The sequence below is a fragment of the Cupressus sempervirens genome, chromosome 10 (genome assembly GCF_028749045.1).
Source record: "Cupressus sempervirens isolate cs-2001-9-10 chromosome 10, ASM2874904v1, whole genome shotgun sequence".
Taxonomy (NCBI): Eukaryota; Viridiplantae; Streptophyta; class Pinopsida; order Cupressales; family Cupressaceae; genus Cupressus; species Cupressus sempervirens.
The window spans coordinates 405,708,992-405,722,876 of NC_143127.1; positions in this window are offsets into that span (position 1 = coordinate 405,708,992).

Genomic DNA, 13,885 nt, shown 5'->3' on the forward strand with positions numbered 1-13,885 from the left:
CTCAATAGATGTAGAAGCTCGATCCATATTGAACACTTCCAAGTAGTCTGAACTCAGTTTGTATTGGTTACTCAATGAATACTATGAAGCTCGGTTAATGCTATCACTACTAGTTTAGTATACTTTGAATTTATTTTGTGCTACATAGGTAAGAATAATCTTACTACTTCTATTCTAGCCACCAGAGCATAGGTCTCATCATAGTCTATTCCTTCTTACTATTAGTAACCTTTACATACCAATCTTTCCTTTTTCCTTACAACTCCACTTGTCCATTCATCTTGTTCCTGAATACCCATTTAGTTCCTATCACATTCTTTTCTATTGGTCTGGGGACCAAATTCCATGTTTCATTCTTTACTATCTAATATAATTCCTCTTTCATAGCTTGTTTCCAATAATCATCTTTACATTCTTCATCTGCATTCTTAGGTTCAACTTGAGATATCAAACATAGTTCTTCATTGACTCTACTTCTTTTCATCACATCTTTATCTTTTCTTTTGATGATCTACTCGAATGGGTGATTCTTTATCATGTTATTTCTTGAGGTAGGAGTTGCTATCTCAACTCTTAGTTCTACTGAAGGTTCCAAGCTTTGTCCATGCCTTGGCTCTCCTTCATTCTACAAATCATTATTAGTCTCAAGAAATACCTCATCATTCCTTGGATTAGTAAAAACATCATCATCTAAATTGTAATCAACTATTCTCTCTTGTATCCTAAATTTCTCATCAATTCTTACATTTTCACTTTGCACAATAGTCACTAAAGTTGTCTCTTCTATTAATTTCTTCTCATTAATCAATAGAGCCTCATTATCACAATCTTTCAAGGATCTTTCCATACTTTCTCTAAATTCTTCAACTTGATCATAAAGTAAACTCTTTCTAGTTTTTCGTAATCTCTTAGGACATCTGGATGAAACATAACCAAATTCTTTACATGTCTAGAAAACACAAATTTTCATACCTTTTGGTTCTCTCTTTGTAAGTAGATCAATACCTTCATCTATCTTTATGTCTTCTTTGAATTTGGATCTATCTTTTCTTGTGCTATTGTTCTATTGTATACAACAAAAGGATTTCAGATCTGAAAACTCAATACTCTTCCGTTTACATAAATCTAATAACTCACCAAGAATTTCCACCATTCGGGTGTCAAAATTTTGTTCTCTTAGATTTAGGACTATCTTTCCTAAACATGCTCATCATGGACCTCCCAAATTTTTTAAATTTTGTCTTTAAGGACCTAAAGCTCTGATACCAATTGTTAGAAATAATAGTCCACCAAGATAACAAGGGGAGGAGGGGATGTTGGGGGGGTAAATAAGTTATCCAACAATTAATACATTTATCTTCTTTAAACAAACTTAACCATTCAACCAAAGTAAACAACAACCATAATAAGATTCACATAGACAACTACACCAGATATGTTGACTAGGGAAACCCTTGATTAGAGAGAAAACTCCGGTGGGAATGATGCCCTCAAGATGATGTACTAAAATAAATATTCCTTGTTAGGAGTCTATTACAAAAATTAGTACATAGAGTCCCTTTTAGGAGATTCCAACCCTATTAGGAGTTGTGCCAACCTTGTTAGGAGTTGTAGTACAATGTATGCAAGAGGAGCCCACTGCCCAAACATGCAATTTCAACTACAAGAAGAGCTCACTACTCAAAGAAGTAATTTACTGTTATGTTATTCTTTCCTTTGTTCTATCAACCAAACCAATCACTATCAAACCTTTTAGACCAGTTCATGAACCTTGGATCCAAATATCAAACCTTCGATCACTCAACAAAACCTCAGTAATGAAGTTTCCTTCACTTCTCCACTACTTTGCTCAACTTTGCATTCTGCTCTTATTGTTACTTATCATCAATCAAAAACCATACCATATGATAAAGGAAAGTGTCTTTCCTTTATATTAAGTCCATAATACAATTCCCTAATTTTGCCGTTAGACATTCTCAATTAATCATTATAGGATCACATCAAGAACACACTATAATTAGCGATAACATTAATCTTTTTCCTTGAAACTTGAATAACTTTCTGTACATGCAATATTATGATGAGATATCTTAGCCATGTCATCACCAATATGTCTTCTTCATATACTCAACCTCGATTCTTAGAATAACAACTCTGCTAAGAGATATAACAAATTTACCAAAACATGCCTTTGTAAACTCTATTTTAGAACAAACATCACTAAAACTTACATTACTTCTTCTAGACTTATCATTTCTTCTTTAAACATTAACTACATATACTAGATACTCATAAGTATCTCCCATAACCTCAAATAGTTAGAATACTCAACTAACCATCCATACCAACTTGATCTTTCCACTATTCTTCTGTTTGATACCACATAAAACTACTATGTTGGCATCAATGACAAACTCAGTCATGAATGTAACATATCATCATAGTAACATATCTACAATACTCCCCCATAGGAATATCATCAGAATTCATGCTTATAAAAATCTCACAATAGTATAATGTTCAAACTATCACTCTTTTTATATCGTGTGGCTACAGGAAGGAATCTACCCAAACATGGCATGGATAAGGAACATTTATCAACATGTAATATTCATTCATTATATCATAGAAGTCCATAGATTCAAGCAAACATAGCATATCTGAACTATCTATACTTCAATCTTCATTTCTTAACATATAGATAACATATTCATAAAAACATAAGTTCATTCACTTAAAACCAAAGAGTCATAAAAGTTTTTGCAGGATAATTGTCTTAAAACAAGATAAAAAGGATCTCAAAATAATGGCCTTTTAGAGGCTCATCAATACCACCAAATTAGGATTAGAGAGGGAGATTAATTGAAGACAACATTTAAGACTATAGATGGGCTATATGAGTGGCTAGTGATGCCATTTGGGCTTTCCAATGCTCCTAGCACATTCATGAGTCTTATGAATGAAGTGCTTAAAGATTTCATAGGAAGATTTGTGGTTGTGTACCTAGATGATATACTCATCTTTAGCAATAATAAGGAGGAGAACATCAAGTAGGTGGAAGAAATATTGCAAAGGTTGCATGAGGAAAATCTTGCCATCAATTTTGAGAATTGTGATTTCTTCAAGCAAGAGCTTGTGTACCTAGGTTTTGTGGTATCCCAAGGAACATTGAAGATGGATCAAGAGAAGGTTGCTGCAATTCTCAACTAGCCACCATCTTCTACTTCAACTAAGGTAAGGAGTTTCCATGGTCTTGTTCAATTCTATAGAAAAATTATTATAAAATTTAGTGGCATATGTGCACCATTGTTAGAGACCATAAGGGTGGGTTGAAATCCAAGTTTAGGTAGACCTTAGAAGCTAAAAGGTCTTTTGAGATGATCAAGAATCAAGTAGCTACCCAACTTGTTTTACAACTCCCTAGCTTTGACAAAATTTTTACCCTTAAATGTGATGCAAGTGAACTAGCGGTAGGGGGAGTGTCAAGTCAAGAAGGTAGGCCAGTAGCCTTGTTTAGTTAAAAACTTAATGAGGCTAAAAAGAATTATTCTTCCAATGACATTGAACTTTATGCATTAGTTTAGTCACTTAGAAAGTGGAGGCATTATTTGTTTCCCAAATAATTTTTTGTGTTCATAGATAACCAAGCCCTAATCTACATCAACAAAAAAGAAAAGTTGAGTAATAGGCATTTGAAGTGGATGGAGTATTTGCAGGCTTTCAGTTTCACAATCAAGCACAAGAAAGGACTAATGAACAAAGTAGAAAATGTATTGAGCAAGAGAGTGTTAATAGTTCAAGAAGTACAATTGCATAGCATTTGGATAGAAAGTTTTAAGAGTCTCTACAAGGAAGATGTAGACTTTGGAGAAGCACACAAGGTATGTTCATATTTTGAGAACCACTTCCATAGAAAATTTGTAGAGTTTTCCTTGTAGAATGGATTTCTCTTTAAAGGTAACCAGTTACGTGTACCAAGGGTATCCATAAGAGAGAACCTTAAATAGGAGACACACAATGGCAGTCTAAGTGGACACTTTCAGATCAACAAGACATTAGAACTAGTCCAAAGGTTTTATAATTGGCCTAAACTAATCAAAGATGTGACTAAGTATGTGGAAAAGTGCATGGTGTTTATGAAAGATAAAGGATGGATGAGTAATCCAGGTCTCTATCAGCCCTTATCAGTTCCTAATAGGCCATGGGAATGTGTGATCATGGATTTCATAGTAGACTTTCCCAAGACAAAATAAGGTTATGGCAGTATTTATGTGGTTGTTGACAAATTCAACAAAATGGGGCATTTCAGCCCATGTAAAACAACCAATAATGCAAGCCACATTTTCCATTTGTTCTTGAAAGAAGTGGTAAGGATTCATGGCCTTCCACTAAACATAGTTTTAGATAGGAATGTAAAATTCATGAACCATTTTTGGAAGACTTTGTGGGGTAGACTGGGCACAAATTTGTCATTTGGATCAGCATACCATCCTCAAACTGATGGTTAGACTTAGGTGGTTGATAAGATACTAGTTAATTTCTTAAGGTAACTAACTAAGGAGTATGGACAAACTTGGGATGTTAGCATTCCCCAAGAAGAACATGCCTACAATGATAGTAGGAATAGAACAATAGGTAAAAGCCCCTTTGAAATTGTATATGTCATGCACCCTAAAGGTGTATGTGAGTTGAGGAATCTTGGAGGAATAGAAAATAGGAGTGGACATGCTGAAGATTTTTCCTAAACCATGAAAGAGATACAAAACCAAGTAAAAAGGACTATACATGACAATACACACAAGCTCAAGGACAAAGTAGATGAAAAGAAGAAAGAAGTTTAGTTTATCATTGGAGATTATGTCATGATTTATTTAAAAAAGGAGAGACTATAGAAGGGTGTCCCTACTAAGTGTTAATGGATAGGACCTCTGATAGAAATAATATTAGATTTTTATATCAGATTTGTACTTACATCTTCTTCTTCTTATTTATGTGCAACAAGTGTACAACTTTGATTTTTCTTTAATTCTACAATAATCTTTATCTTGAATGCTAAGTGCTAATGAGAAAGTATTTGATAATCTATAATATATAAGTCTATCAATTCTAGGACTGCAAGTATGTCTATTATTGACATTTCCTTTTCCATTCAATAGTTTATATTTATAATGTATAAGGAGTCATGTCCCTATAAGGGCATGACTCTACATGGCTAAAGGACACGTAGGGTCATGACCCTACATGGACATGACCATTGGTTACTAAGTCAACCAATTATAATCCACGATAACTAATCATGCCCAACCATGCTCGATAATACCATTTGATACACCACATGATATATCAAGGGTAATAATAAGATGGAGCTCGATACTTGATTGGTGATAACAAATGTTTCAATATCAATATCAATGCACCTGATATGAATTGGTGATAGTAATAAGAGAAGTCCAATATAAACCATAAACATGTAACTCTTATATATACACATATCGATATATATACATATGCATATAATCATATGTGTATGTATGTGTGTGTGTGTATCAGTTTGTTTATAGGATATTGTAATGAACCAGATTTAAATGCTCTATATTACTTTGACTGGCGCTAATTTTCAACACTCCCTCTTTAGCAAGGGAGAAGTAATAAAGAAATCAGATAATAGAATATCTACACACAACACATTATTCGATACTACCACTCTAAAAAATAGAGACTCATCAAATAATTAAAATCATCATGCTATGAACACTATCATAGCATATATATGATCTCTAATTTTTTGAAATAATATCTAGAGTAATCATAATGTATTTTTTATTCATGACTTCCAACATGTCTGGAACAAATGATCATAATAAAAGGCCTATCATTTTTAAGATTGTCATCTTAAAAAGATTACCTTCTGAATACATATTTCTCTAAAAGATCGTCATCTTTCATTACATATCTGATGCAACTATTCAACTTAGAAGCATAAACAAACATATAAATTGAAACTTAAGTTCAATATTAAAAAATTACAATTTGATCATATCAAGTTTACCTTTGAAATATTCCAATTCAACATTGGCAAGAGGTTCTATAAGAATATCTGTTGTTTTCTTATCAATTTGATATACCATATCTTTGATTCAAAAGATGAATTTAAAGATAACTAATTTATCTAAGCACAACATTGCATATGTCACTTTATGTATTCAAACTTTTGCAATGTATCACTCTCCCTCTGATTCCTCACCATGGGATTCTCATTCCACTTTATCTCTTTGTCAACAACTTAAAATGTAATATTTTCATCCCCTTCATACTTAACTTCTACTAGGGCTACTTGAATTTTCTCCCATTCTAGACAGAAGTTATGAATGTGACTAAATTTGTCACATTTGAAGTATTTTACTTTGGACCAACCTCTTTTCTTGTATGATTTGGTAAATTCCTTGTTGTCTTGATGAATTCCCTTTCTTTTTCCTTTATTATTGGGACTGAATTGAAGAGTTTGAAATTCTCCCTCTTGATTTGAAATGATTCCTCTCGTAATTAATCTTGACTCTTCTTGATTCCATTCATTTTATAGTAGTTCAAACTTAGGAAGATCTGGTCAAGAACTTAGTCCATGAATAAATGTCTCCCAAGACGGCGGTAGTCCTTTTAGGGCTATAATGCTAAGTTCTTTGTCATCTACTTCATTTCCAATGGTCACAAGCTGATTTTTTAATTTTGAGATTCTTAGGAAATAGGAGGTAATAGTTTCTCCATTATTAATCTTGACATATAGTAGATCTTGCTTTAATGTTAGCAATATGCTAGTATTATAGATTTCAAAGGTGTTCTTAATAGTGAGAACATCTCAAATATTATAGAAAGATTGGAAATAGAAGGGAGAATATGATTTTTAATGGAGTCTAGAATAATTTGCATGGCCTTATTGTTGTGTCTTTTCAACATTGTTTTGTCTGGATCATTCTTAGGAATAGCTTTGTTTGATTCTACATAATCTTCTAACTCCATTTCTCATAGAACTATCATGACTTGAATTTTCCATGAAGAAAATTTTCATGACCCCTCTGATCTATCCTCTAACCTTACATGGTTGACCATTTTAATATTAAGAATGTAATTCTAAAATGGCTAAGTTTCAAATTTTATATTAATTCTGAATAATAAGATTTCTTATCATGATGACTCTGATACCATTTTAATGCATAGGATCTCTAGTAGAAATAATAACAAAATTTTATATCAAACTTGTACTTCTTATTATTATTATTTGTGTGTAGCAGGTTTGCAACTTTGATTTTTATTCAATGCTACAATAATATTTATCTTGAATGCCAAATACTAATGAGAAAGTATTTGAGAATCTACAATATATAAGTCTATCGATTCTTGGACTACAAGTATGTCTTTTTTATATTTTTTTGTCCACTAAATAGTTTATATTTATAATGTATAAGGAGTCATGTCTAGAGTCATGCCCCTACGTGGACATGACCATTAGTTATTAAATCAACCAATTATAATCCACAATAACTAATCATGCCCGACCATGCCCAATAATACCATTTGATAGACTGCATGATATATATTGATGGTAATAATAAGATGGAGGTCAATACTTGATCGATGATAACAGGGTTTCAATATCAAGATCAATGCACCCAATTTGAATCATAAACATGTAGCTGTTATACATATGCATATATATACACACACACATGAATATAATCATATGTGTATGTATGTATGTATGTATGTTATATATATATATATATGTCAGTTTGTTTACAACATATTGTAATAAACCAAATTTAGATACTCTATATTACTTTGACTGATGCTAAGCTTCAACACTAAGTTGCAAATGAAGAGAGTAGGACCTTGAAAGATCATAGAGAAATATAGGGGAAATGAATAAAATGTTGATTTTCCATAAGATTTAGGCATATCTCAAGTATTCAATGTTCAAGATTTGGTTTAGTTTAGAGGAGCATTGCCTACTCATGCTACTAGTAGTCAAGGAGTTCAACATGATTTGGACCCTATAGTAGTTCCTTCCACTACCAATTTAGAGGTTGAAAATGTTCTAGATTCTAGGGTCAAGAAGACTACTAGAAACATAGTATACATGGAGCACCTTCTCAAGTGGAAGACCAGACCAGATTTAGAAGCCACATGGATTGCTAAGGAAGACTTCAAGAAACTAGGCATCAGTCCACAAGAGTGGCATGAATTTTTCTCTTTGAGGGAGTATGGTGTAGGGGCACCTAGGTGGATAAGAAAGACCTAGGTTTCCCTTTGATATTTTATCTTGTAGTGGTCCTAGCCACACCACTAGGTAAATAATAGGGCTAGTTTAGTCCTGGTGTGAGTGTATTTAGGCTGGATTTTGTATAGGTGTTCAATGTTGCTTAATTAGCTCAGTTAGAGAATTTTTTTTTTTTGAGAACTATAAAGGTCAAATAGTTGTTTGAAGGACCTTGTTACATATTTTTGACCATTTAAAACCTTTGGCATGGCTTGGCATCAATTGGAAAAAAATTTCAGTTAGAGCATTTCAATTGTCTAAAATTTGTAGTAGCACTCATGATAAGACTATATATGGCTATCCTCAACCTATTCAAGGGGTTGGAGAAAGTAGTTTTGTCATTATACAGACTGAACATGCAAGATTCCAATAAAATTTTATTGTTTTGAGTGTTCTTAGCATGTGTACAGATTAGATGTAATATTTTTTGTGTTGGAAGTATTAGTAGTAATTGATTTAAGGTTCTCTACATAGTTGGTTTTTTGTTTTACATAGTTTGGTGTGCTTAGATTAATTGTTTTGTTTTTCATTAGTTTGTTGTCCTAAGATAGACTATTTGCACAAATGGGGACATAGGGCCATTTCCCACCATAGGTATAGTATGGTCTCTATAGATTTGGAACATGAATCCATGTACATTATGTACAATGGAGATAGGACCCTGAAATGTTGAAGAGTTTCTATTGCAGTGATGCCCTAGGAAAGTCCTAGCAAATTGATTAGGCATCATAGACTATTGCATAGTAGATAGGTGTGGTTGAATGTATGGATACTTCAACCTAAGGATTGAAGGTGTTGACGGAAGGAGTGATATAACCCCAAGACAAATTTTGAGTTTTGATGGGTGTCTTAAGGTATAGAAATCAAGTTTTTGCATCAAACAACACACAAACCCTTGAAACCCTTGATTTTAGGCTAAAATTGTGCCCATATAGTATAGACAACTTGGAAACCCTAGACCTCCAAAATCCTTAAGGTCTATGAAAAGGATATTTAGAATGGTGGTTTTTTTGACCTTGTGTGAAGGAGGTTTTCAAGATATTGTGCTATTAGTGCATTTGGAGGGTTAATTCTAGTAGCCTTTTTACAAGCATTTGAATGCATTTTTAATTGTGGATTGGAAATTGATTATGTTTTTTGTGTATTTTTTGGTTTGGAAGCTTGAAGAGAGTCCAAAAACATTCCAATATTACCTTCCATCCATTTGGAGGTCAAAATGAACATTTGTGGTTATTTGTGTTGATGGGGATTAGGAAGCAAGTTGTTCTACCTTATTGATGTGCACTAATTGAAGAATTAGGATCTATTGCATAGATTCCTAAGGAGCATAGGGTGGATAGGATCCCTATTTGATCAAAATTCTATGACCTAAGGAGACCATGAGAGATCTTGGGGAAGAAGAAAGATTGGTTGTCACATTATTTTGCTTTCTGCTTATCTTCTTTACTCAACTTATCATACTTAATGAAATGAAAACCAAATAACACTATAGTATTTCTTATATTTCACATACCTCGTCAATTTCAAGAGGTTTCTTATGTACTAAAACTTTAAATTAACTCAAGTCATCAAACTCAATCCTTTCTTCTTCTTTTTCTTCATCATCTTTCTTCACCACGAGTTGTCTTCTCAGTTTCTTCACAAATTTTCTTGGCTTAACCTCTTCAAATTTTATCTTTCTCTTTGGTGCACTCAACACTTGTGCATGCTTGGTTATTTTCACATACCCTTTCTTCAATGGTTTTGTAGTTGCAAGACTAGCTTCCTTGGATCTTTGTCTTGTGATTCTTTGTGGTGTGGTTATGAGCTTGGTAGCCACCTTCTTCAAACTTTTATTTACCTTAGGTTTTACCAAAATAATATTTTTTCCTTTGGTTACCTTGTGATTGGAATTAACTAACTCCTTGACTTTATCTTCATGTCCTTCATCATCACCTTCATCCTCTTCCTCACTACTAAGATCTTTATCTTTTCCCTCTATTATGTATAGTGGTCCTTCACTAAAAGTTCCCTTTAAAATTTCTACCATGTTTCTTTTTCTATAGATCTTAAGATCCTCGGTCTTCATCATAATCTTAATTTTGGTTATCTCATAAATTCAAAATAGTTATGCATTCTTGTCTATATCCTCATCTAACAATTTTGTAATGGTTGTTGGAACTATGTCAATATTTACCTCATAATGAAGAGGTATTAACAATGCAACTCTAGGAATAACAACTTGAGCATATGTGTAATCAATATCCACTAAGAATAGTATGTCATCAAAGTACTAATCAACAACCAACTTAGGGATCCTAAACCTATTCTTCATCTTCTACTTAAAGTTTTCAAAATAGTCAACTATGTGACGAATAAAATCATTGATTTTCATGGTAACTAGCTTCTTCTTATCCCATACTACATCTCCAATTGTGGGGAACGAATTTTGTACATAGAAGAATATGCCAAAAATAAGAGAAATGGACTTACATGAGTTATTCTTCACTTTCCTTATTGCTCCTAGGTTCCCTATCAACTGGGTAATTTGTAGCTCATCCAAATCATAACTATGATCTTTCTTAACAAGTTTGTAACCCTTGTCAACATTTATAGATGGTACATTGTTTAGTCAGCTTGAGTGACAAAAATTGTGTGTGATGACATGAACAAAAAAATCAATCTATTGATCCTCAATAGTGTTGATCGACGATTCTTTTTTCATTCCATTTTTTGTTGGTGTTGTTCCCAATTATTGGAAACTTACAATTGAAACAATTGTTGTTTTGTCATGGATGAAAAATCTTTTGATAAGACATATTGCTATCTAATCTAAATGTCATATCTATTTGATTGATGAAGATGATTTGAGAAATTGCTCATAACAAGAGCACCTAGAGGAAAGTTTGAGTTATGAAAAAGAAGTTACAATGGGCATTTGATTAGATAGACTTTGATAAAGAAAAGTGATTGTTTATATAAAGAAAGTTAATCCAAGTCTATCAATAGAGTAAAAAGATAAGGAATGTCGAGTGATACCAATTTCAACCAAGCCATAGTTACTGCCAATAAAATCTATTATTAACAGAGCATTAGTATTGACTAGGTACATTTATAAATTCTAAGCCAAAATATTTATAGTGACTGAGTAATTTAGTGATGGACAAGTGTCATAATATAAAGATTGTTGAGTAACAGTTTTGAGGATGAATTTGAGAAAATCCCAAGATCTAGCCCACTCAGGTTATTTCTTGGGAGACGTAAACTATGTTGAAGATAAGATCAATGATTTGGATCATTAAATTTGAGATGAGAATTAGGTATAGATCTAAAATATGGATTCTAGAGTAGTTTCTAGAGGATGACCAAGAAGATGAATAGATACAATGAATCATGTTGAACCTAATTGTAAACCCTAAGATCTACAGTGATCATTAAAAATGGCAAAGAAAAAAATATTTATTTTAAAGAGGTACAATGCAAAAAAAAGGAGCTAGAGAGAGAGAGAGAGAGAGAGAGAGAGAGAGAGTATGAAGTTGTATGATGCATATGAAAAAGACATATAGATAGAGGTGGATCAGATGCACACAAGAGTGTGTTAGTAAATGCAAAGCTCAAGAAGAAAACTTGCATAAATGTTTCTGATGTTGATAAGTGAAACTAAGTAGAAGGCTTAAGTGTTGGTGAAGTTAGAAGGTTGATTTCTTGAAGGGTTTCCAAGAAAATCAAGATTAGAGATGACAATGAAAGGGTTATCAACTAGTTAGCACAAGGAACACAAAAAGATCTAAACTTGCAAAGTGAGTTGTAAGCATATGGATCAAAACCTATTTTTTAAATCTTTGGTCATTGCAAATAATTTGTATTGAAATTATTTTAATAGAGGTTGACCTAACAATCATTCGAAAGACTTAAAAGTTTTTGTAAATCCTTTAACTAGGTGACATTTTAAATGGAATGATCAAAGTCCTCTGTCAAGGCCACTCCTAATAGGGTGATTAAATCCTTTAACTAGGTCACATTTAATAGTGTGTATTGTAATCTTTAATAGTGTTGGCTCCTAATAGAGCTCACTTTGAAAGAGTGAAAAAGTGTTGACATGTTGTTGGTGATTTTTCCCAAATTAGGTTTCCACATTAAATCCTAGTGTCAAATCTATGTTGAATGCTTTATATATTTTACATTTTATATTTAGCAAAGCATGTTATATTTAGAATAGAAATTTTTGTTTATAGTAGAGATTGAGTAATAGTAGAGACTAAGTAAGAACATAACAATGGATTTTTATGTATTATTGGTATATAATGACCTTGAGTAACTAATTCACAACCTCCCCACTCTTAGTTATTCTAAACATTTCTAAAAGTTGGTATCAAAGATCAGTTCATATAGAGAAAATTTTGAAGGTACTTAAAGTTGAAGATCATGAATCATAAGGGAGATGTACCAAATTTTAACAAGGAGAAATTTCTTGCATGGAAAACCTTGATGAGGTTGCACATATCCAGTATCAATGATGCTCCTATCAACTTTATGGAAAATGAATATGTAAAGATAACCACTAATCCTCTAATAGTTGAACAACTAAAACATAAGCAAGAACACAATCAAGTAATGTTGGTGACTACCTCAACCCTAAGCTATGCTGAATTTTATGACTTAAAATATTATGAAAGTGCAAAAGAAAATGTGGGACAAATTAGAAACTATATATGGAGGTGATGAGAATGTCTTAAGAGCCAAACTAAAAAGCTTGCAAGGTAAATTTGATGACATGAGAATGATGGAGGGTGAGAACATAGTGCAATATTTCACAAGAGTCAAAGAGGTTATTAATGCTATTCAAGGTGCAAATGTAGAAATCAAAGATGAAACAGTAATAATCAAGGTATTGACGACTCTACTCCCTATACATTCCATTAAAGTTCTTATAATTCAATAACTAAGATGCACACTAGGTAACACTTTGACCTTAGAAGGTTTAATAGGTAGAATTATTGCTTTTGAGATTTATAACTTTGATAACTACACACCTAATATTGCTGAATCTTCTTTCAAGTCACAATTAGTTCTTAGCAAAAGAAAAGGAAAACATGTTAAGAGTGATAGTGATAGTTTTGATGATGAAATTAATGAACTTGAAGCCCTCATAGGAAAAATATTTGGAAGAGGAAGAGGTAAACACAAAAGTAAATTGGCTATTATTTATTTTCCATGCAACACGGTTGGTCATATTGTTGTTAGATGTCTTGATATAGAGGCTAAGGATAAAAGAAAGGAAAACATGTACAAAGGAAGAAGAGATGACAAAGGTGAGCAATCCCTATTATATTGGTGAATAAGAAACTGAAAATGAATCTAAGATTAATGATGATGAAGTTGTCTATTTTTCTATGAAAGAAGATTCTAATGAAGATGAGAAAACAACACTAATCTCTTATGTGAACAAAAGTGAAAAATGGATAATTGATAGTTGATACTCCAATTATATGATTGGTGATAAAGAAAAATTTGAAGATATTGGTCCATACAAAGGTGGAGATGTTAAATTTGGTAATGATATCCCATGTGTTATAAAAGGTAAAGGTACTATTG